A 6,446-nucleotide genomic window follows, 5' to 3' on the forward strand; every position below is an offset into this window, starting at 1 on the left:
GATTACTACCTGTACGTATGTAACTGAAATGGAGGTTCGTCTGGACGTTTTCGTCCTCCAGGGGTTGCTGTCACTCCAGGCCTCAAGGCCACATCTCCTGTCGACGTTACAGGAAACTGCTCCTGGCCAATGCATTTTTTATCACGCACAGCTATACATACAAACCATTTTATCACGTGCATGCAGCCTTATGGCCAGTTTACATCTACATCATTACATCACTACATCAATTCAAGCAGAGGCAGAAAGTGATCCAGCGATGAGTTCTGTGTTCTTAATGTATATTGAAAATGGCCACATAAGTACAGCATTGTTGATGGGCATAGATTCAGTTGTGTTGATGGCACAGCGAATGAGTTCGAGTACTAGTGATTAGTACGTGTAACTTACAAACGAGCTTCATTGATAAAGTGTATTTGTTTTGTTGTATCTTCAACCATACTTTTACACCATGGATAACGATCAAGGTCATAGGTCACAAACATCCATTGTTGGTAGCTAAACAGTTTCCATCCAGCGGAAAGGAGGATTCTCTGTGGCGACATATCAAATCATATCACATTCAGGTTTTGTGTCAGATTACTTTGTACATCGTACGTAAAGGTTGTCGTCTATATACCTTGCCAAACATGCCTTTTTTTCCTATTTGCTCTACACATTTTTTGCACATTACAACAAATACTAAAGGCCAGAACCGAAATTCACTGGACAAAGTTAAGCGCACTGTAACCCACCTAGTTGCTTTCCATCTAAACATACATACATTATGTAAACACAACTACCATTTTATACATTGTAAAGTCACTTTTTTCGCGGAAGATACACAATCAACTCAGCTTCAAACAAACAGTGCATATGCACGCAGTAGAACAACTACGTTGGGAATTTGCAGCAGAATGATTACATTTTTAACAATGTGCTGACTTTGTAGTGACATCTCTATGAACCTTTCTTTTGTAAAGAACTGATTTGATAGATTTTGTAAATAACCAAAACGCAAGTGCCAATGTACCATGTTCATGTAGCTGTCCGTGCATCGTGTGAAGTGTCGCTCCAGGCAGCCGCTAGCATGGATGTGTGCTACTCGACAAAAAACTCAGAGAGGAGCATGGTGTATGGGCTGGGTTTCAGACGCTAGCACATTAACGGGTGTGTTGGTACAGCGAGTAAGGCAAGAAATTTTTCCACATTTCGGGAATGAATCCCTTAGTACTGAAGACAACCAGATGAGAGAAGAATTTCATAAGCAGGTCAATAGCGACAGTATCAGAGGGGTGTGTTTTTTCACATCCCCCCGCCTCATCCACACCACCGACCGACCATGGCTGACTCACGAGAGGGGGCTCTAACGGTCACCGCCGCTCTGAGCCGTGTGCTACCTCTCCCTAGTGCACTGTTTCCGGCTACTAGGACCATGTGGTATTTCTCTGCCCCTGGGCAACCATTTTTACTGAGCCATCTGAGCTGAACGGTTGCCGTTTCACTGTGGGATTACAGGATGGGCATGCTGACGCTCTCAATATTTTGTTGTGTGAACCTGCTGCATCCTCTTCGTTCAGCACTCATCTAGGGCGGTCTAAAGCACATCTATAAAAACCCAATGTACCGTTTCTGCGGTAGAAGGAATAGAACACGCTTCCCGAAACACTCGCCAATGAGTCCAGCGTCATGTACCCATCCCATGTACCTTACTGTCAGTAAGTTGATGGTCGAGTTACCTGTTTTGACACTGGAGGACTCTTCCAGCGAATGCCTGTGCATACTAGTAGATGGTCCGTGCTTTGGTAATTCAAAGCGTTTATATACAAGTAAGCTGTTCCCATCATCTTCAGGTGACAAAGTGTAGAGGTAGATTGTCATAGTCCTCAGTTTTACTGATTGAAAGTTCTCTTAAGCTTATTGCATTTTTCACTTTATGCCACTCACTCCGAGTCTCTACCAGACTCCATAGGTCGTTGGAAAATTGGTTGTATCCTGCACTCCCAGGCAAGCTAACTCCTCTGGCAATGAGCATATTATTTGTGTACCCAAGCTTCTATCAGATAAAAACTCCTTGGTCTACCTAGCCGAATGATTATTTTTCCAGCGACCTGTGGAGTCTGGTAGAGACCAACTCACTCTGTTGATATTGCTAACAGTAACGAGCCCCGACTAGACTGGGGAGCTCTACTGTCTCGCTCCCCGTGGGAAGAACCCCTCGGCCTCGCCGTCTAGCCACGCCCACAGCAGCCTCAGCACCTGTAACGGTAAAAGCCGGGGCGCAGACCCCGGGGCGGCGGATCACCAGTCTCCAGACACGGATCCCCGCCGGTTATGTGGTGATTGCCTTCCCGTTCGTACAATATCTGGATGAATATGCATAATAGATCATAATGTAGTCTAGGCCAGCCTAGACTTCTTATTTTTTAACTTTCCCCTGTCCTCTACATTTTTACTCTTACCAACCAGATCTGCAGAATGGTGTCCAGTCGTTTTTCTTGGCACCAAACGCCATTTGGAATCTTTGTACCTATATTAGATGTATATTATGCATGGTAACCGGCATACACATTCTTTTCTATACTAGATCTACATGTACTCGGTTTTCTCTTCCCATGGTTTTAATAATCACGTGTAGAGTTGGAATAGATACACAAAGTTCTGGCTTTAATCTATGGGCATATTACTGTGAGAGAACAAACATACAGATCCCGACACTCTAGAATTTCCAAAGCTAGAGTGCAGAGGCTAGAGTGGACATTACAAATGATAGAATCTACTTCAAGGCATGTCACGCGGGCGTTCTTCTGACAGGCCCCGTGGCCAGTACGTATCAGGGAGGGTAGGGAAGGATTCTCGACGAGGCGTCTCCAGGAATATCGATATCCCATGGCCAGTAGGTGTTTGGCAGAGTCGAGAGGGATCCTCTCCGTCTAGTGCCACGGGCCCCCTCCCCGGGAATCACCCAAGGCCAATAAGTATCAGGTGGTGTGAGGGGCAAGGATTCTCGACTAGGTATGTTACTGGTTCCCTCTCTATAGTCAGGGATCTCCCATGGCCAGTAGGTGTTTGGGAGATTCGGGAGGGATCCTCTCCGTCTAGTGCTACGGGCCCCCTCCCCGGGAATCACCCAAGGCCAATACGTATCAGGTGGTGTAACTGTTAAGGATTCTCGACTAGGTATGTTACGGGTCCCCTCTTTATAGCCAAGGATCCCCCATGGCCAGTAGGTGTTTGGGAAAGTTGACAGAGGCTGTTGGAATACTGTTTGGGGGGATTGCTCCCCTGGGGTCTCACATGACCAATAAGTGTAAGTGAGGGCAGGCAAGGATGCCCGCCTTCGGGCTCCATGTATTGCTGTTATCAATGGCCAGCAGATGTCAGTGCTTCTAAAGATCGTAGCACAGTAGTACCTGGACCGTGGCATTGATTCAGATGCAGCAAGAAGCCTGCCGGCTGAGAGTTGGTGGTTGTATACAGGAGATGACTCTGCAAAGCTTTGACCCTCCGTGTGTGTAAGTGCGTAGTCGTCAGACTCATCATACTCGTTGTGGCCTGAGTCTGACATTACTTCACCTGAAATAGGATTGACCGGGATCTCCAGAGTGTCAGGCAGGGCAGGCAAAGGCCGTCGTGCAGCAGCTAGGTGATCTGGGATATCATCGTAAATGGACTGAATAGAACTTACGACTGCTGGCAATGACCTACAGGATAAGGTGTCGCCCTGAACCTCCCTGGCTGTGTGTGGAATGACAGGGAGGGAGGCAGACCTGAGCAGACCAGGCAAAGTAAGACCTGGGAGAATCCAAACGTGGGCATCAGCAGGATCGATGTTGTCCCGTAAACACCTTGATTTTAGCAGGCGTCTAATTCCAAGCAGGAACAAAAGTGACAAGAACAGTAACCCTGCCAATATCGAGACAACAAGCGGGATCGTAAGAACTGGAGGCACTGGTGGTGACGTGACTAGCTCGGGACTAGTCTGGGGAGTACTAACCTTGATTGTGGACGTCAAAGACACTACCGACTGGTCAGTCGATGTCGATGACCTGTAATAATTTGTAGTTTGAGATCGACTTTGTGTGCTGGTTGCTGCTGCTGCAGGTGTAAGAGAGCTTTCTTGGTCTGTGTCAGTTTTTCTCAGAAAATGTGATTTGTTAAGCTTCTTGGGGATGTTAAAAAACAACGGTGATGGACTATGCTTAGAGAGCAAGATGCAGGTCATGTTCCGTGTATGAGTAGTGTGGGTTCGGGTGTTAAGGATTACTGAATCAGATGTCTTTGTCTCTTGTGTGTTCATGACCTTTATGGCCACAGTTGTCACGGTTGTATTTTCTACGCCCATAGAAACCAGTTGTACAGCTGAGTTACCCTTCATGGCCACCGAAATGCCTAAATCATGCTCCCACACCTGCCTGCACTTATCGGGATAGTGAGCGGTCAGTTTGGGTAGAGAATCATTAGTCGCAATGACAACAAAGGGTGGCTGATGTGTCACATTTCCTAAAGACCCACCCAAGGACAGGCATAAGCGAGGCACTTTACTGCGGGATACATCGACTGCCGAATCAAACATCCATGTTAGTGACTTCAGGCTCTCTCCTAGATCATTTGTGACGCAGAAATGGAAGTTGGACACCATACCAGATACGATCTGCTTGCGCGGGAGTGCGTCATTGTAGACGGTAAGGCTCCACGCCATGGTACGTGACATTTCATCGTGCACTGATATCAACCTGTTACCGCCAACAGAGAAGATTGACAGATCCTCCAGCCCCCGTGATACCTCCCAATCCAGACAAGTCAGAGCAATTCTCTGCATGAAAAGTTGAGAGATGGGAGTTCCTTTGAAAGCACCTGATGGAATGATTTCAATTTCATTGTTTCCCAGGTACATCTTTTGAATTGTGTACGGTCCACGAAACCAGACAGGATCCACAAAATGCAAGAGATTGTACTCCAGGTTCAGAACGAACAGGAACTTCTGATCCCTGAAGCACCCAGGTTCAAGCTGTGCTATTCTGTTATTGGATAAAGTCAGAATACTGAGCGTATTTAAACCAGTGAACCAACCCCGATTCACATGGGCCAGCCTGTTGAAATCCAGACCTAACCTATTCAAATACGGAAACTCACTCAAGGTGTTATTCTCCACATCTCTGAGTTCACCATCGATGATACTCAAACCCCTAAGCTTTTCATGGTCAACGACCTGTAGATGTCTTGCTGATAAAACACTTAATGGGTAGCCTCGAATTGTGACAGCTTTTTGATCGGGGAGTGGACAGGATAGAGAGGAAGTGTTACTGACAGTGGCCGCGCTCCCTTCCTGAGCTTTACATATAATACACGCCCCATGTTGTGCGTAGGGCGCATCATCCAGGCTAGCGGCAATGATGCACTCAATGCTGTCGACCAACCTACACTGATGGAAACATTGGCTGACTGAGACTGTGCAGGTAACCATCAGGGTCAGGTAAATTGACAAAAACATTTTAGTATAATGGCACTCTTTCTAAAAGTCCATTGTCTACATCTTAACAATCACGGGGAAATATCTTAAAGCTTCTAACGAACTTGACACTCACCTGAAACTATGTCCTGCAGTGCGTCAAAAGACTCAAAACCAACCCAGGCCGTGGCTGTCTGCATGCGAAGTCAATCAGACTCAGTCAATGTTCTCTTCTCACGCAGAGACCGTGCCGCCGCCAGACGAGGTCCAGCCTTTTCTGCTCATACTGCATTATGTGCCCAGACTAATATCCCGGCATGGCTGGGACGTATGAATAATAAGGCTCAAAGGCTGTGGTGGACACCAGTACTACTTCCTGATACCCAGACTCATCTCCTCGTTATGGCCAACGGGCTACCGGAAGAATCCGACCAGACTTATACCATATTCATCAGAGGGGATATGCAAGCACAATACAAGGTTTCAGACTTAAGTCATTAATTCTGTAACTTTTCGGTGGAATAAACCGATTGTTCAAATTTCTCGAATTTTGTTTCGTGATTTAGTCTGACTGTATTTATCAGTCGCTAGTTGTAAGATTTGGGAGACATTCTCGACTTATGATATATGATTGGTATTCAATCACGACAACCTCAAGGTCGTCAGAGTGTGCTCTCTACAAGGCCTCTCGGTGAAATTTAAAAGATATAATAATTGGTAAAAAAATGCTTGATGATTGTTTCAGGAACCGAGATTGCATTGGAAATCAAATATGCCTCGTCCGATTTCTACAAATTTTAAACTCCAACATAAGGTCTTTTAGAAACTAACTAGTGGGCAAGGCCGTGTGCAATCGTTCACGAGTATGCAATAAGCTTTAGCCTTGCCTTGAGCGAGGTCTCATATCAAAGCTTCACTTCGGCCCCAAGCACGACGTGTTGTTAACGGAAGTGAGCACACTTTCCTGAGTGCATTTGTATATCCGTCCTAAAGTTTGTTAACTTCATGTCAACTA

Source organism: Branchiostoma floridae, chromosome 6 (assembly GCF_000003815.2).
Source record: "Branchiostoma floridae strain S238N-H82 chromosome 6, Bfl_VNyyK, whole genome shotgun sequence".
NCBI lineage: Eukaryota > Metazoa > Chordata > Leptocardii > Amphioxiformes > Branchiostomatidae > Branchiostoma > Branchiostoma floridae.